Consider the following 22,923-nt stretch of genomic DNA (forward strand, 5'->3'; position numbering starts at 1 on the left):
TGGACAGGCCTCTGTCCACCAGTCCAAACTGAAAAGAAATCCTGAGCTCCATGACCAGCCTCAAGCCCTTTCTTGAATCACTGATATATGAGGAAAGAATCAGTATCCTTTTATTTGAATTCAGCATTAAAATAATAAGCCACAGTTTATTAGAGCTTTAAGAGCCTTCCTCACAACAATCTAGTGAGAAAAGGAGTGCAAGCATTATTATTTACCTCACAACCACCATCCCACCTCTATTCCTTTTTTACAATATGGAAGCTGAGATACAACATGGTGATGGATGAATCTTTATTAGAACCTGACCTCCTATTCCCAGTCCACTGTTTTCTTCTTTCTTCTTCCTCCTCTTCTTCTTCCTTTTCCTCCTCCTCCTTTTAAAAAATTTATTATGTGAGTTATCTTAAGAATGAGGAATGCAAAATCCAGCAAAATAATGTGTTACCTGCTTTCAAGGAGCTTACATTCTACAGGGACAGCATAACACATAAAGGGAAGTCAGAGTGGGACCGAGAGAACAGGGAGGTACTAGTAAAATGACATGATAAAGAGGCTGGAAGTGAAGCAGGTCAGAGAGTGAATAGTCAGAGAGTGAATAACAGGGAGTCAACAGGGAGGCCCTGGCTTTTCATGTCAGGGTGGTTCCAGGAAGGGATTTACTGATCACTGAGTTGGCCACAGGGTGGAGTCATTCTTAGGACAATCTTAGGCTTTAGACTAAGTCCTAAAATTATTTGGATTTGGAAAACATTGGATAGGCTGATAAAAATTAATTTGGAATTGGGTCCATTCTGGGAGTTGTGGTATGACCCTCAGAGGAAGAGGATCTGCTTGGAGATGGGAAATAGCAGGCAATAAATATTTATTAAGCACTTATATGCCAGGCATTGTGCTAAGCTCTTTTGATACAAATATAAGGAAAAGGGGACACAGTTTCTATCTTCAAGGAGCTTACATTCTAATGGCAGAAAACAACACAGCAAAGGGAAATGAGAAAAGGAGGAGAAGGTTCTCATGGTACTTTGTTATTTTAAAACAAATAAAATTACCATGTTTTGTTTTTACATAGACCAAATTTAACAATGTTGTTGTAGTCATTATGTATATCATTCTTTTGGCTTTATTTTCTTCACTAAGAATTCCCTTAATTCTCTGAATTCTTCTTTGCCAGTCCTTATATTGAAGTAATAATTGTTATATCTACATACTTTCTGTTTGTTCAACCATTTGCCCAAATAATGGACACATATTTGGTTTTCAGCTAAATAATGTTTCTGTGAATGGTATTTTACATCTATTTGTTTGTTTTCAACAACTCTTTTTAAGACAGAGTCTCAGTAATGGGACCTTTATAAAGAGAAAACTGTTTAATAACTTTTCTTGTCTAAGTAATTGTAGAGTTTTTCTCCCCAAAATGGTTAAATCAATTTTTATTGTTTTACAAATAAAAACAAAGAAAACCGGTAGGCTTTCTTTTTTAAAAATATAATTTAATTTTGTTATTTTTTTAATTAACAAAATTTTCTCTCTCATCCAATCCCTAAAATTTTTATTTCTTTAAATTTTTAAAATTTTTTTTATTTTTCCTAAAATTTTTTTTAAACTGAATTTTTTTTTTAAAGGAAAAAGAAAATCTGTACACACAAACAAAACAAATTCCCACATTGACCATGTCCAAAAACATATGCCTCATTCTGCATTTTAAGTGTACCAGCTTTGTCTTTGGTTCTCTGGAATCCTGGGTTGTCATTGCATTGATTAGAAGGTTTTTTTTTTTTTTTTAATGTTGTTGTCATCATCATATAAATTGCTTTTAGTTCTGCTCACTTTACTTTGAATCAGTTCACCGAGATCTTCCCAGTTTCCTTGGAAACCTCTCCATTTTCTCAATTTTTTATTCATTATGTTCATATAACATAATTTAGCCATTCCTCAAAAGTTGTGCAACTCTTTCTCCTCATACATAGCGTTCATTATTATAATTATTTTTGCTACTGAAAAAAAAGGACTCTAAATATATGTAGATATGATCCTTTCCCTCTTTCTTTGATCTCTTTGGGGTATGATGTCTAAGGATGGTATCAGTGGTTTACAGCAGGGGTCCTCAAACTTTTTAAATAGGGGGCCAGTTCACTGTCCCTCAGACTCTTGGAGGGCCGGACAATAGTAAAAACAAAAACTTTGTTTTGTGGGCCTTTAAATAAAGAAACTTCATAGCCCTGGGTGAGGGGGATAAACATCCTCAACTGCTGCATCTGGCCAGGGCCATAGTTTGAGGACCCCTAGTTTATAGTTTTAGTGACTTTGGAAACATAGTTCCAAATTGCTTTCAAAATGGTTAAAATAATTCACACCTCCACAAACAATGCAACAATGTGTCCGTTTTCCTGTTCCCACTTCAACATGTCATTTTCTTTTGGCTTATTTACCATGTGGGAGTGAGGGGGAACCTTAGAGTTACTTTAATTTGCATTTCCCCAGTATCCTCCTTCATGCTGAAGGGAGATTGTGTGACAATTACAAGTCTTGGGCTTTCAGCTTCCTCATTTGTAAAATGGGAATAATCCTGTGAAAAACATGGATAAATTACCTGTCTCTACAACATAGGTTTGTTGTGAATATCAAATGATGCCACGACTTAGAAAAATCTTTGGAGATTTCCACATATATGTCTAAGATATTGGAAAAGGAATAAATAGCTTATCCAAGGAGCTTACATTCTAATGGAGGAAGATAATACATAAAAAAAACTGAAGGAGTTCTCTCTCTTTCTCTCTGTCTCTCTCTCTCTCTGTCTCTGTCTCTCTGTCTCTCTCTGTCTCTGTCTCTCTCTGTCTCTCTCTCTCTCCCCTTTTCCTCTTTCTGTCTCTGCCTACCTCTGTCTCTCTGTGTCTCTGTCTATCTGTCTGTTTATGTCCCCAAGATGGAGTCTCCACCTGGAAAAATTCTGGAAAAAAATCTATAAAGTCAGGAATGGATCCTGGAGAGTCACTTTCCTTAAGATGGATACTCTGAGAGGAATGACCAATTAGAGGAAGAGGCATTCAGGATGGAGCATGCTTCCTGAGTGAGGAGGTTTCAGGGTTAGAGATGACAAAGATAAAAAAGGTCCTATCTTTAAGGAGGTCATCTTCTAATAGGAGAAAATGGCATATATATATATATATATATATATATATAATTATATTGCATGGAAGAATTTGATAGGGGCAAAGGAGAGTTTCTGACAAAGTACTCTGGGGAATGTTAACGAGAGAGATTTTTTTTTTATCTGAGAGCTTTAGGGAAATTTTCATATTAGAAGTGGCAACTGGGAAGCATTTTGATAGGCAGAGATGCCAAACTAAGGAATTCATTTCCTCTTTTATAAGCAATAGAAAACAACTCAAGACTTGCAAACAGGGCAGAAATTTGGTTAGACATGCGTTAAGGAAGAATATTTTGGCAATATGTGAAAGAAGAGAGAATACAGATAGTGAAATTAGTTGGTTAAGAGGTTATTACAATAGTCCAGGTTCATCTCCATAGGGAACATTTAGCCTTGCACCTAAAAGGAAGGCCAAGCTTAGTTTGGACCATTTAGAGAATGGCCAAGTGATGTATGAGAATTTTAAGTGGAAGAAGGGAGAACATATTTGAACCAGCAAGCCCTTAACAATCTCTCTGGGGCTCTCTCAGCTATACCTCAGCCTCATCTGATTCTGAAAAGCCACACCATAGTCCAAGCTGATAGAGAAAGAGGAAACCAAAAGCATAACTCCTTCTTTTTTTTTTTTTAGTTATTTCAGACAGACTGGGAATGGGGGCTGAGGTGGGAGGAAGGAAGAGAAGGGAAGAGCTGTTGCATGTTTGATATATACTTTTGACAGGAATTTTACTTTATTATGTTTAATTGAAAAGTGTTAAAATCTCTAGCATGAATATTCAACCAGCAGCGTTTGGTGATGTTCCAGGAGTTATGATTGTCTGTGATTCCAGGACAGCTCTCAGCACGGGGCCCTGTCAAAGGGAGAGTGACAGTGGGGAAGCTATTAATTGAAATAGCTTCATTAATTAGTAATTAACAGCAGGGTAATGACTATGTCACACATCGTATTTCAATGAATGCCCTTCATGTGTTATGGGGCCTTTAATTAAAGGATGTGCATTTTAATTAAAGGCAAGTTCAGCCCTTTGGCCTTTGGAATACAAAAGATGTTTCTAACTTTCAGAGAATGGGGAAGAAAAGGTTAGACAGTAGCAGATATAACCTAGGTGAAAGATACTTGTCAAATAAGATGGAACAAGGTCCTGAGTTCTAGACCATCTTTACAATTAGTGAAAAGCAGGGTGGAAAACGGCAAGAGGAAAATTAATCTAGTTACCTTCTTTCAGAGACAAAATTGGTCAGGTTCTCCTCTCCCCCTCCCCCCAATCTCCTCTGTTATCTATACTCATTGAAACATTCAGTCATTCACTCATTTCCTTATACATTGCTCCTCCAGTTATTTGCTGGGTCCAAGATCAGTGAGGCCTCAGTAGAGAGGAATGTGTTCTTTTTGCATTTTTCTTTCTCCTTGACTTTCCTAGTTTCAGATTTGTTTTGTTTCTGAATGTCTGAAATTCATCATGTAAACCTAGCAAAGGTAAAAGGCTTCATGTTGGTTTGACTTTGGTATCATGGCCATAGAATACAAATTTTTACAAATAGCAAAACTGAGGTCCAAAGATGACCTGCCTAAGGCCACTCATTGACAGATTTTCTTTCTTTTATATTTTTAAAGTATATATTGTAAATCAGATCCTATAAAATACTCATCAAACTCCCTCATTTTCTTTTTCCCCCGCTCCCATTCCCAGTTAACTGCTCTTCCTCTGTATTGAAGAACTTGGTCATTAACAATATCCTAAAGCATTTTGCAGCATAAAATTCTAGTCAGGATTTTAGACTCCAGAGGCTTTCTTTGGCACAAATTGAAGCTTTATTTTTGGAAGTCTTGTCTATATTTTATACAAGATAAAAACAAACATAATATTAAAAAATGATGTAAATACACTTAGCTATGACCTCCAGGAGAGAGAGGCAGAGTAATAAGATAAGTCTTCTGTAGGATCTTAGGGGAAAAAATGAGGCAGAAATCCCAGATTGTAGCAGGAATGCAGGACTTCAGACATTATGCAGTCTATCAATTGATAAAGAACACCCACCCAGGTGTCCAATTGGCAACCTGCAAGCCCAAGCTGCCAGCAAAATTTAGGAGGCCCAAACCAGATTAAAATGTAATTGGGAAATGTTTAACAAAATAAATAAAAATGACAATATAATGTAAATTTGTGGTTTTCTAATTCAATATGTGGCCAGCAGGAATTTATTTCTATTTGAGATCAATAGTATTGCTCTAGAGCATTCTCAAGTCTCTTGACTCTACTTGAAGACTTCCAGGGAGAGGGAATTCACTACTCCTGAGACAGCTCCTTCCTCTTCAGGACCGTTCTTATTGTTAGGAAGACTTCCCTTATGTGAAGCAGAATGTTACTACTATCATCCTTGTTTTTGTCACCATCATTGTAGTAGCAGTTATAGTGGCAGTGGTAGTAATAGAGATGATGGTGGTGAAAGTAGTAGCAGCAGCAGAAGCAGCAGCTGTTGGCATTCAAGGTTTTCAAAGCACTTTGCAAATTTTAATCTCATTTTGCCTTTATAACAACATTGGAATGTACCCACATGCTATTATTTCTCTAATTTTACAGATGAGGAAACTGAGACAGAGAGGTTAAGTGACTTTCTGAAGTTCCCACAGCCAGTAAATGTGAAACAGAATTTGAATTCAGAACTTCTTGACTCTAGGATCAGTGCAAGCACTTCCCTTCCTTCTTCCATAGGAAAGCTTTTCACACATTTATGAATATCTAGCATATCTCTTCAAGATAAACAAATATAGTTTCACCACCAGATACCAACAGGGTGTGTTCCCCAGTCTCCTCACTATTCTGGCCATTGTTATTTACACATTCTTCTGCTTGTCAAAATCATTTCCAAAATATAGTGCTTTAAGCAGAGCTCTTCATTCTGGCCTTAATCAGATCAGGATGGAGGACTACTACTTTTCTCACTCTAGATACTATGTTTCTGGTAATAATTTGAAGTTTCAAATTAGCTTTTTTGTTGTCATGTCATACTGTTGGCTCCAGTTAAGATTTCAATACATTACATTTCCCATTTATTTTCTTTAATAGCTGCTTCATATATACATTTTCTGCATTCCATACTTATTCAATGGATTAAAAAAAAAAACAAGTTCAAGACCTTTTAATTATCCCTATTAAATTTCATCTCATTAAGATTTAGTCTGCATTTCCAGAATTCTATGCACTGTGTCCCCTAGTTACCTCAAAATTCATTGACAGTAATTACAGGAAAAAATTCTTCCAATACTCTAGAATATAGTTTATTTTGGTCTTGTGACTTAAATTCATTGAAGAAAGCTAAGTGCTATTCTCTAACCATGTCCTCATGTGGGTTCCAATTTCCTATTAGCAGCTTTTGCTCTAACTTTCCTATTCTAAAATGTCGTTTTTCCTGGCAGAGAAAACTTAAGCAAAATAGGAACTGAGCATTTAGTTCCATTTTCTTTATATAATCTCTTTTCAGGGTTCCAGTAATGAGTATTCACTTCTCTCTTGGTATTTTTAGATTCTATTGGTCGTTCTGTGGAACTCTTCAGTAGGTACTAATGTTCTTATATAAAGGATGTCTAATATGCAATTTACTCTTATTATGAACCTGCAACAGTCAGCACTTTTCTTTCCTTCCTCTTTGTTTTCTTATCAAAGTTTGGAGTCTCTTCTGTCTTTACAGTGTTTTTCTTCTTTCTTTTCCACAAGTATAATTTCTTCAAATCTATCAAGGAAGATTTCTTTTTATTTCTTTTCAACAAGCCAGGGAATTAAGAAGTTTTTATCCAAACTTTTTCATCTTTTCCATGTTTTTAATCTTTAAAAAATCTTTATACCTTTTTATCTTTTATCTTTTTTTAATAGATCAATCAACATTAATATGAACATAGTTACTGATTGCCTATATAACAAACAAAAACATAGAACATTCTACTAACATCTCCATACTTAAAGAAACTGGGAACCTGATTCTCAGTAGCTTCCTTATGGATCATACTACATAATAACTAATTCAAAGAATTTGAGATGTTTAATGTAGAGGGCCGAACTCTGGAGAAATATACTTGAAACAAGGATATTTACAACAAGGTGTTAACTCAGTGTGATTGATGAGATGATGGTTCTCCAGTTTACATATACTTAGTACTTAATATAGTGATATAATGGTTCTCTAGTTCACACTAGAGAGTTCACACATTTAGTGTGCTGTAATGATGTAATTATAATAGGGTATTTAAGGGCTGAAAGAACTGGGGACACGATAAGTCAGAGTGAACAGACTGTGAAGGAAACAGACTTGAGACTCAAGAATAAAGACTTTAAACTTTATTCCTAACCATCCTCGTGGTGACTATCCTGCTGAGACCAAGGCCCGTTCGGAAGACCTCCAGAAAGCTAGCCCGGACACTATAGTTTAACTTGGATAAAAGATGGAGAGATATAGGTTTGTTGATATTATAGTTAGTTAGGTTGATTCAGAAGCTTGTGAATAACTGGATTCCAAGAGTAGTCATTATTGGACTGATGCTTATTTGGAGTAAGATCTGAAGTGGAGAGCCCCAGGGATCTTCCCTTGGTCCTATGCTACCTTTTTTTTTTTTTTTTTTTTTTAAATCAATGACAGATGAATGTATTAATGAGACTATTTACTAAGTTTTTAGATAAAACAAAGATAGAAGGGATAGCTAACATATTGAATAATAGAACAAGGATCCCTAAAGACCTCTGCAGATTAAAACAATGGATAGAATTTCACCTTACTGATGAAAGTTAATGAGGATAAATGTAAAGTCCTCAACAGGGTTCAAAGATTCATTTGGACAAGGACAGAATGGAGATGGCATGCCTAAATAAGGATCTTTGTGCTTTAGTGACCCCAAAATCAAAACTGAGTCAACAGTATGACATGATAGCCAAATAGTGAACATATTATATGGTACCGGAAAAAGCATACTGTCAGAAAGAGGGAATTGATAATTCTATTGTGCTCTACTATGGCCACATCATATCTGAAATGCTGTCTTCAGCTATAGGTACTAGATTTTTATGAAGGACTTTGATAAATTAGAATGTATCCAGAGAAGGCAGACCAGCAGGGTGAGGGAAGATTTCTGTCCTTAAACTACCTTGTACTGTCTATCTCCCTCTTTTGGGAGATCTTTTCTTTTGATAGAGATCCCTCACATCCAAGCTTTACCAAGAAAATACAGACTATCATTTGAGTTTCTTTTTCACCCCAATTCTATACTTTAAGACATATTGTCATTATCTCTCATTATTTCTTCCTTTGCTCTACTCTTAGGATCTTTAACTCAGCTCAAGTATATCTCCCAGGAGGCTTTGACAAGTCCCCCAGATTTTAATGCTATCTCCTCTTAGGTTTTTTTTTATCTACCACATATTTATATTATATATTCTGATCTATATTTGTGGATTTTTTTCTAGTTACTTGACCACAAGTTCCTTGAGAGACCATTTTTCTTTTTCCTTTATATTTCCAGCATTTAGCACAGCACCACGAACACAGTAATACCTAATAAATGTTTGCAAATTGATTGATTGATAGTCTTTGATAAAAAGAGGTGGCCTCTCCTTGTAAAGATGTTAGATTGAGATTTATGATTTGCTTCTACAAAATGGCTCTTTCTCATAATAAGACCTAAGATACCAGGTTGTATGAAAATGTTTAATAACAAAGAATAATTTTAAAAAAGGAAAATAAGAATTGGCAGTGCAGTTCTTACAGCAAAAGCACTTAATGCATCCTATGATTAATATAACTAGTACAATACAAAGAGATACATAGATTAGAGGGGAGAGAGAAGAAAGAATACATCACTGATTTGGGGAAGCACCAACATTGCAGACCTCAGGCTGGGGAATCCCGGATTATAGCCCTGCAAGTCCCGACTGAGAGGGTTCCAGGCAGAGCATCATTTCCATGAATGAGATTCAGATTCCAATTTGGGTATTGATCTATCATGACTTAAATAACGCAGGAAACAAAGATGGCTAAATGTCAGCAATACTGACGTCACTTTCTTGAGCGAATCCAGAATGGGGGCCAGGCCTGCCAGAATCTTTCAAGAGTGTGAATTGCTTTACTCTTAGAGTGGCTAATTCCAGTATATAGATAACTCGTTCCTAGTGGATTGGCCAGAATCCACCTAGGATGGTGTTCTTTAAACTGTATTTGTTCCCAGAATTATTCAGCAGCTGCAAAACAGGGGTGAATAATAGTTCACTGTACTGTAATTATCCCATGGACATGAAGGGAAACTGAGGATCAAGGCCTACAGAATTTTATCCTTATACCTATATCTTTCATTTGACCTTAAGGTTATGTAGACCATAGGCCATTTCTGGTTATAGTGACATAGGCTGTTCCCACTTGTAATGTAAAGTGAGTATAAATTCTGATAGATATGTATATATTGCATATTGATAATAGCGTTAATGATAAGAACATGGGCAATAATAGAGTAATATCTCTGAGCAGTAGCAGATTTAAAAAAGAAATCATACCAATGATAATTGGTATCAGAAGTGACTAAATGTGAAGCTTCAATTAATTTGCTGGCCACTATGTGTGTTTGTATGTGATGTTCATTGAGAGCTCTCTAATTCTTTTGTAATAACTGATATAACATTCTAGAGGATTTGAGAACAGAGATTAGAGGATTCAAGGATAGATATGTATAAGGTAGAGGTAGAGTTCTGGGTACCCAATCCAAAGTAACTTCATCCCATTGTGTCAGGGGAAAAGTACCAATCATCACTCTGCCAGTGGAGACACAAAACATTCACTAAACAACCAGAAAAAGGGGCACTTCGCCCTACTGAAGACAGATCAACAACATTGTTAGAGGATATACATATATGCTGTCAGGAAACTTCATACAACATAAAAAAGTTAGACAATGGTTGTTGGAATCGTTACAAATTGGTAAGTCATTAGAGTTGATAGAGACAATAATTATCTAATTTAGCATGGTTCAGTATGATTGATCTGATCCTATGAGATGTTATGGGCCAGAACTTGAAACAAGGTACTAAGTACAACTGATAGAAACAATGCTTGTGTTCACACCTATAGAGAGCTCTTATAAGCAATAAGTATTTAAGTACTCATTGGAGTTCACAAGTATGGGAGATTCACAAAGTAAACTTTGTAACTTTGTGAATTCACACCTCCCTTAATTCCTCCCTGGGAGGGGAGGAGTTAACCTTTGAGAGATCATATATAAGAAGTGGACAGAGGCTTGGTCGAGAGTTCAATTGAAAAGATTCAGAGTGGAGGAGCGTCAGTTCAGCAGAAGCCCATTCTCGAAGGCGCAACCAGATTCACTTCATCTCACACAGCTGTGGTGGCTGGGCTCCTGTACTTCCCCCACTGAGACCAACGTTGGTCTGAAAGGCTCTCCAGAAAGCTGCCCAGCCCCAGGCAAGTAGGTGGTGGCTGGAGGCTGAAGAAAGCAGAGGCAGAAGCAAAGGACAATGCTGCAAAAGCTCTTAGAACCAAGGAGAGAGGCCTCTAAGAAAGCTACCCGGGCCCAAGGAAGGAATTTTAAAATAATTTGAATTTTTTAATTAAAAAAAGTTTTTTTTAAATAATTTAAACTTTTTTAAATTTTTAAAAATTTAAAAAAAATTTTTTAACTTTAAAATAATTTGAACTTTTATCAGCTAGCCCCATTTGGGTGATTATTGATTTTAACTGAAACTAAGGCTGCCTCCAGAAAACCTCCCCAAGAAACCTGCTCCCAGAGAGAACCATTTTATTATTTTAAAGAAGAAAAAACACCTATAAACACTACAAAGTGAGAGCACATAGATTTGATGAATAGTTTAATAGACAGGGTTCCATTTGCCTGGTTACCATTCCACAGATAAGTCCTAAATAGCAACTAATACAATCTCTAAAGAATGGGTTACATTATTCAAGTCTATATACTGTTCTAAAATATATGGTAAAGCAAAGTAAGTGTATAAGACAAATGGAATAAGATGAAATCGGCACATTAGTTGAACCATAAAATGCATAATGGTGCCGGTGCATAAGATGTCAGTCAATGGGGGGTTGTCACAGAAGAGGAAATACATTGATCCTCAGGAAGATATTTTCTAAAAATATTATGCCACAAATCAAAAGTCCCATCTATCAATAACTGCTGTGCATTTTCCTTTTATATGAAAATATCCATTTCTACAAAGAACATATTGTCCAATTAAACAGCTGAGTTATGTTAATACCATCTTAATATTGGCTATAACAGAGGAATGAAATACCACAAGGAATTGTTTCTGATAACCAAGAGTAAGTTGGTGAGGCAGGATCATTGTGGGTAGCCATTGGGCATTAACTGTCAAAGCTTGAGATACATCTTGTCCAGCACTGTGCAGTCTGCTAGCCAAGGTCTCAAGATCTATTGAATTTACTAGACCCAAACCTGTTCCTGAGCCATAAAGTAACGTATCAAATCATGTTCATTTTACTCTGGAACATGTCTTGAGAAGTGGAGAACTAATATGCTTAATGACTCTTTGAGTCATATTTTTACAAGTAGATGACATCCTAATGATGGATGATGGGGCTACAACTGGTTCAGTTACCCCTGTTATTTGAGCATAGTGGATAACCCAGGCAGTTCTATTCACTACAGGAATAGCATTAACACACATAAAATATTTCCCCTTATCTGCCTTGTTTATGGGGCATGAGGTGGGCACCATGACATTCCACTGGGTACAATTACCATACACAGCTCACTGAACCTGTGAGTGAATGCCAAGCGTGTGATACAATACATCACATGTGTATCTTTTTCTGGGGACACAGTCATAGTGATGTTAACAATTCTGAGTCATTAGCCAATAGGTGTAAAAATGTTGGCACTGGTGCTCCCCACAGTTCAGCGTCAGGTCCCACTGTCCAATTTATGATGGGACATAGCTGGTAAGGAAGGCAAGTAAAGTTGCCTTGTGTCCGGGGTAGTGTAGAGTTTTTCTATCCTGCAACAAAATGAGTCCACCACTGTCCCAGCAACTCTCCAGCAGTTCCTCCAGGAGTGTGCCTTGTCAATCTACCAATTCCCAGGAACCATACAAAACACTAATCATTCCTGTAAATATCCTTGTGATTGAGGAATGTGATGCCATGTGTCCTCCTCTGAATAACAAATTATGGCAGTGTTGTCTCTTCCTTCTGCTCTGATTTTGGTGGCCTTTGGAGCATTAGTAAGATATCTCTTTACCCATATTCTTTCTCCAGCCTTCATATTGATTGAACCAAAATCACCAGTTTGGACAGTGCGGGTAATTGGCCCACAAGCTGTTATAGTTGAGTGACAAATTCAGGTGCCTTTAAAGGCCATACATACTTCAGTAGTGCTGAAATTATGAAGATGCACTTTAATTTCTCCTCTGTAATCACTGTCAAAAACTCCACCCATTATTTGAACTTGTTTAATAGCCATGTTGGAATGGGTGAGGAGCTGATCATATGGGCCAGTCTTCCCTGGCCCAAGTTTAGTGTCTTCTACAATAACCAGGTCATATCCAGCTGATCCTGGCATCCCTTGATAGGAAGCCAAAGAAAAAAATCATCATATGGCCACCACTTCAAAGTTTTAAGATATGTTTCTGCAATTCTTATTTGCAAATTAGAGAGCATCATTCTAGAAAGTGGAGTACCATCACCTACAGGGTGATTATTTAATTGTAGTAAAACTTCATATAAGTTATCTTTCCACTTAGACAATGTATTATTACCTAATTTTTTCAATTTTTCTTTCAATAAGCCATTCATCTTCTCAATCAAGCCAGCAGCTTGTGGATAGTATGGCATATGATATATCCATTCTACATTATGGGCCTGACAATATTGATCAATTTATTTCCCCTTAAAATGGGAACCATTATCACTTTGACTCTGCACTGGGGAACTATAATACAAAATAATAATATCCAAGGTTTTACATGTGTTCTTTTGGATTGCTGTCTTATATGGGCAGACTATTAATAATCCAGAATATGTGTCCATGCAAGTGCAGGCATATTGACATCTCTGGCTACATAGTAGACATAGTAGTCTAATATAATCAATTTTCCAAATTTGTGCAGGCAGACTTCCTCTCCCTATTTCTCCTAGTTATGATACTGGGAATAGGTTTCTCTCTATATAATTGACACTGCACATATTGATCAATAATTTGTCTCAATATAGAAATAGGGATAGATACCCCCCTACCAAAGGCCCACCTGTAGGAAGCTTGAGGTTCTAAATGTCCTACATGGAGCCATCTGGCCAAGGGCAATAGTTCTTCAGATGTTTCAGGAATTATTTGTGTAGTCCAATCTGGGCCAACCCATCTATATATGCATTATACTCACGATCAGGAGTGTTCACGATGGTATGTGCATCTACATGAAAAACTGGAATGTTAGTATTTTGAGCCCAGTCCCATATGTCTTTCCACATTTCATATTCCCAAACTTGTTTCCCATACAAGTTCCAATTTTTTGTATGCCATACAGGCATCCATGTAGTTAATCCATTTGCTACTGCCCAGGAATCTATAAATATATGACATTGTCCTCCTTTCTTTTAATCACCTGGATATGCAGCAACTAATTCAGCCTAACTGACTGCTTCCCTCTTTTCCAGTAGTTTCAAGTGTAACTTTTGTGACAGGATTATGAGAAATAGCCTTCCAGTGGTGTTCCTGTCCTATGTATTTAGCAGTTCCATCAGTAAACCATGCATGTTTAAATAGGGGTGGCCATAATCCAACTCAAAATAGGAATTTGTGGTCTTACAATCACTCTGTGATTAATAGTCAATTGTTCTGTTTCTACTAAGCCCAATATTCAGCTAACAACTGCTGCTCAAAAGGTGTGTAGTTCAAACCTGCAATGGACAGTTTTCTGAATCAAAATCCTAATGGGACATTTTTATTTCCCTGTTTTTGCCACAAGTTTCAATTTGTATAGTCATTTAATACAGAGACTTGTAATTCCACTGGCCCTTCCTTCAAGGGCCATAATTCAAGGCAGTTTGTATTGCTATTTTTGCTTCCTCAAAAGCTTTCTGTTCTTCCCCTCCCCCCTTCTTCAACATGCTATTCTTTTCTCTCTCCCTCCCTCTAACAAGTCTCCAAATCAATAATCCTTAACAATTTCAGATTTCAGTGTTTTGACAATAACTCCTACACAATTATCAATTTCACAATTTTCACACATGATAAACAAATGAACATAATATAACCTATCATAAAAATCAATAGGAATCTCATGTAATTTACAGTTGTCTTAAATTCTTTTAACATATACCAATTAAAATTATTTCTTTAAAAAAAACACTTTTCCATGTGATATTCTAATTGGATATTTCACACAAATGCCAATTATTTCTGCAAATCAATCTTTCTTGTTCCATGTATATAAAATCACCTCTTTTCTCTTTCCCTTATTTTCTTTTTCTTCAAAATTTTTAAGATTCACAATACAGTTAACTGCTAAATAACTTCATAAAGTTTATACACATGTTCAGCAGAGCTGACAATTTTAAAGCATAACTCATAATTTTCTTACAGCAAACTGTCATTTCTTTCCCTTTTTCAACAGGAATTTGTTGCAAATGTTTTGTTACCTGTGTGTGGGATCCTTGCTTTATGCAATACCCCCAATCCTCATAAGTGCCAGTGCCCTGTGCCCAAACTTTGGCCAGGGATGAATAAGGCAAACCATATCAACTATGAATATATATCTCCTTTTCTCCCGCGCTTATTTATTTATTTTTTTTTTAAAGAGCAACATCCTCTATAGCAATCCTGTTTGTGAAGCCAACTGTTAGGTTAAAATTTATGATTTGCTCCTATGGAATGGCTCGCTCCTATAACAAGATACCAGGCTGTATGAAAATGTTTAATAACAATGAATTATTTTTAAAAAAAGGAGAACAAGAATTGACAGTGCAGTTCTTACAACAAAATCACTTAATGCATCCTATGATTAATATAACTAATATAATACAAAGAGATACATAAACTGGGGGGGGGGAGAGAAGAAAGAATACATCACTGATTTGGGGAAGCACCAACATTGCAGACCTCAGGCTGGGGAATTCCATATTATAACCCTGCAAGTCCCGACTGGGAGGGTCTCAGGCAGAGCATCCTTTCCATGGATGAGATTCAGATTTCAATTTGGGTATTGATCTATCATGACTTAAATAACCCACGAAACAAAGGTGGCTAACTGCTAGTAGTACTGGCTTCGCTTTCTTGAGTGAGTCCAGGAGGAGGCCAGTCCTGCCAGAGTCTGTCGAGAGTAAAGCTTTACTCCTGGAGTGGCTAATTTCAGTATATAGATAACATGACCTTGGTAGATCTGGCCAGAATCCATCCAGGACAGTGTTCTTTAAATTATATTTATTCCCAGTGTTATTCAGCCACTACAAACACAGGGGTGAATAATAGTTCACTGTACTGTAGTTATCCCATGGACATGGAGGGAAACTGAGGGCCAAGGCCTACAAAATCTTATCCTTATATCTATAGCTTTCAAAAGGTCGACCCCCATAATTTTTGCTCTTGACCCTTTATTCTCTTATCTCCCAAAGTTTGGTTTATTTATCTTTTCCTCTTTTCCTCTAATCTTCAATCTCTCTTTATACACTATTTCTTTTGTTTGCTTACAAACATACCAAGATCTCCATTATTCTTAAAAGCCCTTCATTTGACTCCACAATCTTCTCAAATCATGGTTCTATTTTTCTCTTTTCTATTGTAGCCAAATTCCTTAAAAATATTCTACTTGCCTTCACTTCCTCACTTTTTACTATTTTTTCAACCCATTGTAATCTGATTTCTAATCTTAATACTAAACTAAAACTTCTCTAACCAAGAACCCAATGATCTTAATTCAAAAATTGAATGGTTTTTCCTTATTTCTAATGCTCAGTTTTTGATGCCGTAAAAATTCCTCCTGAACATTCTGTGGTTTTATAGTTTTTATGATATTTTTCTTTCTTGGTTAGGTTTCTATCTGTCTTATTGCCTATTTCGTGGTCTTCTTTTGTGGGTTATCATCCATATTCCATTTCTTTTTTTTTTCCTGAAGTAATTGGGATGAAAGGACTTGCTCAGGGTCACACAGCTAAGAAGTGTTAAGTGTCTGAGACCACATTTGAACTCAGCTCCTTCTGATTTCATGACTGGTGCTCTATTGACTGTGCCATTATTCCATTTCTTTAAGAATAAATGTGGCCCAGATTTGGATCTAGGCTCTCTTCTCTTATGTTTTTCTGTCTCTGTCTGTCTGACTCTTTCTCTGTCTCTGTTTCTCTCTCATTGAAAAAACAATAGGTATAATTATCCCATGGATATAATTATCATCTCTATGCATATGATGCTCATATCTAACCTTTTCTCTTCTTCTCCCTAACCTTAATTTTGTATCACCAATTACTTGTTCTGTATAACCATTTGAATATCCCATAGGCATCTCAAAATAAACATGTCCAAAATGGAAATCAGAATCTTTCTCCAATGCATGCCTACTTTTAACTTCCCTATTTTTGCTGGTCAACCAATTTGCAATTTTTCTTGACTCTAATTTTCCTTCGTTCAATATATAAGCAACTTTCAGGTCTTGTTGACAATACTTCTCCAATATCTTTCACTTACCGGCATGTCTTAACTTTTCTGTTGGATTCTCATGGCTACCACTCTAGTTCAGTTTCCTATTACTTCTCTCTTGGGCTTTTACAGTAGCATCCTAATAAGTGTTCCCATATCTTCCAGAATACCATTCCTCCCCTCCCTGCCCTGGTCTGGCCATGTCCCTGACACTAAACCTTGTCTCCAGACAAACTTTGTATAAGTTGTTTCTCATGCCTTTCTCTCTTTCTCACTCCTACTTATTTAATTTCTAGTTTCCTTCCTATATTAGGCCTTTTTTGATCTCTTCAGCTTTTAGTATATGCTGCATCCCTTCCCTCATTAGAATGTTAGTTCCTAGAAGGCAGTGACTTTCGTTTTTTTTTTTTTTTTTTTGTCTTTGTATCCTCCTAATATAGTATAGCATATAATGGGAACTAAATAAATAAGTTATAATTGAATTGAATACAATGATCAATAGAAGTAATATTTTGCCTAGAGAAAACCTGAGAAATGTAAACTTTTTTTTTCACTTTTCAAGGTTTTATTTTGTTTTGCTTTGTTATTTTCCAGCTTAAGTTCAGGATTTTCTAGGCCCTTGGCATGCACCATTCCTCCAGAATGTTGCCATTGTAGAATATCTTTAGAGACTTTTCAGGATAGGCAAAGAAGGCTGTCTTTTTTTTTTTTTATTATGACTTTTTATTGACAGAGCCCATGCCTGAAATGTAAACATTAATGTATTTGAAGGGCTATCACGTGAGTGAGGATTCTATTTGTTGTGTCTCCTTCCCAGAGAAGCTAGGTGAAACTGATGAAAGTTAGAGAAAGTCATACATAAGGAAAGTTTTCCAAAAGAGAACTGGTTTATTCCCCAATTGGTAAATGGTAAAAGGATATGAACAGAGTTTTTCAGATGAAATAGTCAAAACTATCGGTAATCATGAAAAACTGCTTTAAATCACTACTGATTAGAGAAATGCAAATAAAAAAAACCCTGAGATACCACCCCTCACTTTTCTAGATTGTCTAATATGACAGAAAAGAAAAATGATAAATGTTGGAGGGCATGTGAGAAAATTGATACACTGTGGTAGAATTATGAACTGATTTAGCCAATTTTTAGAGCAATTTGAAACTTTTCCCAAAGAGATTAAAAAATAAAAAAGAAAAGAACTCATATATACAAAAATATTTATAGCAGTTCTTTTAGTGGTAGCAAAAAACTGGAAATCGAGGGAATGTCTATCAATTGAGAAATGGCTGACCAAATTATGTGATTGTGATGGAATACTATTAATACAAAAAATGATGAACAGGATGCTCTTAGAAAAACGTCGATTTACACAAACTGAAGCAAAGTGAAGTGAGCAGAAGTAGGAGAACATTGTACACAGTGCAATATTGTACTATTATTAGCTGTGAATGACAATGACTCTTCTTTATACAATGATCCAACACAATTCTGGAGGACCTGCGATGAAAAATGCTATCCATCTGCTTAGAAAAAACTGATGGAGTCTGGACACAGATTAAAGCACACATTAAAAAAACTTTCTTTTTTTGTTCTGTGTTTTCTCTCACAAAACGATTAATAGGAAAAAATGTTTTACATGACTGCACGTAGTAATCTATATCAAATTGCTTGCCTTCTACAAGAAGAGGAGGGAAGAAGGGGAGAATATGGAACCCAAAATTTAAAAAATCATTAAAATTGTTTTTATATATAATTGGGGCTAATAAAATATTAAATAAATATTTTTAAGTGAATTGGCTTTCTTTGGATGATTCCTGGTAACTTCTCATAGGGGCTCTATAATGGAGGAGAAAAATACTTGTGAGTTGTTGTCAGAATTGGATCTTTGAGATCTCTTCAAACTTTGGGATTTTGTGATTCTGTGATATCCTTCTGGCTAATTGTTGTGGTAAATTGTAATGTCATACTTTCACTTAAGGGTCTCTTTTATAGTAGACTTTTTCTTACTCACAATGGGCTACTAATCAATGATCAATAAATAGCACATCCCTACTAATTATTAACAAAGTGGGCCCCAAGGCAAATAAATATCAGCTGCAGTTAGTTATTTGCGGGGGTGGATCTTATAGAGAATTAAAACTTCCAGTTATTTTCTTCATCTTCCTTGAACTCTGTCCAGTCCTTTTCCCAGACATAGGGGTCTTCAATAATGTCCTTCTTACCACTTTTCCTATGTAAGCTTTTAGTAATATGCTGTCGCCTACTTATATCCACTAGGTATCTTTTAAATTTTCATTTAGATTTTTAAAAATTCTAATTCTTCTGAGAACATCAAGTTACATTATTTATAACCATATAACAATAGTGGGAAAGGTATTAATGAGATGGGCTTTTGTGTTAGTAAACAGTTTGGTATCACTAAAAGTGCTTCACAATGTCCTGATTCTTTGGAAGTCTAATTTTCTCCAATGGTAAAGGCTCTTTTGGCTTTAAGCACTGTAGGAAAGATTCAAGCTGAATCTTTTCACTCAAATCTGGGCCTTTCTTATTGCCCATATATAGTACCTGTTCAAGGTATATATAACTCGGCTGATTACCTGTCCAGATACTTGCCATTTTCTGGGCAATATGCATTTATCATTCATTTTGTCTTTCAAGTATGGGTGGTTAAGTCAATTTTTTCTTAATTGTTGTAGATTTCACTGAGGAGAATTTCTGTGGTTATAGGAACCAATAAAGTTAGTACAAGATAGTTCACCAACACAAACAGAAAAATTTGAAGAACATCATCTTTGCTAAGAAATTCTACTTTGGTTTGGAATTTGTGGAAAACATCTTCCATGGATGCCTTTGTTTATGTTATGCTAAAGCCCTCAGAGATGTGTTTTGCTCCACCAAGTCCAATAATTCCTTTAAGCTATTAAATAACAAAGCAGGGTCTTATATTTTCAAAACTATTAAGTTACAGCAACAACAACAAAAAAACAATTCTTTAAGAAAGATCATAGTTACAAAGGGCACATGCCGAATGTGCCTAAGCATACCTTAATGCCTCCAAAACAAAATCTTTGGATTTTAATTTAATCACAAGATCCACTCTTTTAATTTTAAAATATAGATAGTTGTATTAGGCAGCAGGTTCCAAATAGCCCTAGCAATGTTTAGAACGCTCATGTTCTCCCACAGCACTCGTCCTTACTGTTATGATTGCATTACCATTGATTCTCTCCTTCCCTTCTTAGATGTGTCAGGCATGTCCAGGAATGTGTATGGTGTCTAATCTCTGTTCCATGTATTCATCTGAAATAGTATGTCAAAACTATGACTTTACATTTAATTTTAATTGGATTATACATAATTTAAAATTTTAAAATGTGAATTGCTCAACTATTAGGATAAGAAAAGGAGCATAATTTATGTTTTATAATCTTATCTGTTTTATACAAGATTTGTAATAAATACACTGATGGTAATGCAAATACTTTAGATTGCTTAGTTAATAACATGCATGAAGACAATTGCCACCATCAGTTCCAGTGTATGCAATAAACTCAACATTGACTAACACACTTTGTCTCTTAGTTCACATCACATAATTTCTATTCAAAGTCATCAAACATTTTATTTGATGATCTTATTGGTGCAATTAAAAAAACCCAACAAATTGGAACACCTGTATCAATTATCTAGATATCCTTCACAGTCTAGATCAAGCATATTTCCCAGAAGTGAACTGGAAATACAAAATTTTCAATCATATGAACCTCGACAGGTATGATTGAAAATATAAGTACATGTGGTCAGAATACAATCCATCCAGGGATTAGAATCTTGATTTTACTGTAATTTTTTTTTCTTTAATGATACAGCTATTAGTGGACCTCTATTAATGGACCTAGCTATTCAGGACTGATTGATGAAATAGTCAGAAAATGGCATAAAAAACTGACAATTATTGAATTTCAGGTATTGAGTGTTTTTCATCGTCAAGGTTTAAAATGCAAATTATTGATAAGTTGTTGGATGAAGGCAAAGATAGTGCCATGTCTGCAGTGTAATGGAATAAGTGATTAGCAATATTCTATATCTGGAAAAGGCTGATGGGTCAAAAGGAAAAATCATACAATTATGAGAAAAGGATATTTCTTCTTTATTATAGCTTTTATTTACAAGCATGGATATTTTTCAGCATTGACTCTTGCAAAACCCTCTTTTTCAATTTTTCCCCTCCTTCCTCCCACCCCCTCCCCTAGATGATAGGCAGACTCATACATATTAAATATGTTAAGGTATATGTGAAATACAATATATGTATACATATCCATACAGTTATTTTGCTGTACAAAAAGAATCGGACTTTGAAATAGTGTACAATTAGCCTGTGAAGGAAATAAAAAATGCAAGTGGACAAAAACAGAGGAATTGGAAATGCTATCTTATGGTTCACACTTATTTCTCAGAGTTCTTTCACTGGGTGTAGCTGGTTCTCTTTGTTGTTGAACAAATTGAACTGATTTGGTTCATCTCATTGTTGAAGAAAGCCATGTCCATCAGACTGATCATCATATAATATTATTGTTGAAGTATATAATGATCTCCTGGTTCTGCTCATTTCACTCAGCATCAGTTCATGTAAGTCTCTCCAGGCCTTTCTGAAATCATCCTGCTGGTCATTTCTTATGGAATAATAATATTCCATAACATTCTTATACCACAACTTATTCAACCATTCTCCAATTGATAGGCATCCAGAAAAGGATATTTCTAAATCATTCCAATATGTTCTAAAATTTGATTCTGGAATGATAAAATATATACAACAAATTTCTCAAAACTCAACCTTGTTGAGTAATTATATCCAAAATGATTTAATTACATACTCACACACTATTATAAAATAAGAAATTGTATCTTACCTAAATGGAAAGAAAAATGGTCTCAACTCTTGAAGATGACAGTATTGAACATGGATGGCATGAACACATATCAAATTTTTTTTGGTATGGTCTTTTTGACAACAAATATAGTCCATCTGAGCAATTTGTGTCTCTTAGACAAAACAATATGTTTTGATCAATATGGGTTTGCTCATTAGATAAAGATTATTAAAAACTAATTTGTATCTTTGATTGTTATGGCCAAAATTTGATATTTTTCATCCATTTTTAAGTTTGTATTTTTGATTTAAAGTTTAGATGTTTTGTTAAGTTCTAAGTTTTTGTTTGACAAAAACAAAGAATGAACTTTTTGGTTGAATATTCAATAAATGTTTACTTTTAAAAACAATAAAAATAAAATTCTTTGGTGGCACACTCCAATTAAATGTGTGTAAACCCCTATATCATGTAGAACTTATTAGTTTTCTTTTCCTTTCCTTTTCTTTATTTCTCTCTTTTTCCTCCCTCCCTCGCTCCTTTCCTTCCTTCCTTCCTTCCTTCCTTCCTTCCTTCCTTCCTTCCTTCCTTGCTTCCTTCCTTCCTTCCTTCCTTCTTTCCACAGTTATTCAATACCTACTTTATGTAGAGTACTATCTAGGCACTAGGAGAAATAAGTTTACATGTCTAGAGCTGTCTGTGCTTGCCTATATCTCTATCATCTAATGATCTATCCATGAAAACCAAGGAAGGGGAGAACATTGATAGTTGAAGCATCAGGAAAGATTTCACAGAATTGCTAAGCTGAACATGTAGACCACACAGAGGGAAGTAGTCATGAAGATTGGAAATGTATGTATAAATAAAACTATGAAGGAAATTTGCATTTTATTGTATAGGCAAGGGGAAGTTAGTGATATTCTTTGAGCAAGGGAATGACATGGTCAGAACTTTGCTTAATTTTGATAGCTTTATAGGGGATAGATTAAAGAGGAAAGAGTTTGGAACTGTAGCTTTATTGAGCATAGAATGTATGAGATAAAGGTTGGGGGGGGGTGGTGTTACAAAGTTATGTAGGACCAGTTATATGGGATAGTTCTGATAAGAGGCAGAAGAGTAAATTAGACCAGGATTTCTTTCTTTCTTTCTTTCTTCTTCTTCTTTTTCTTTTATATTATAGCTTTTTATTTACAAGATATATATAGGTAATTTTTCATCATTGACAATTACAAAACCTTCTGTTCCAACTTTTCCC

This window comes from Sarcophilus harrisii, chromosome 2 (assembly GCF_902635505.1).
Source record: "Sarcophilus harrisii chromosome 2, mSarHar1.11, whole genome shotgun sequence".
Taxonomy (NCBI): Eukaryota; Metazoa; Chordata; class Mammalia; order Dasyuromorphia; family Dasyuridae; genus Sarcophilus; species Sarcophilus harrisii.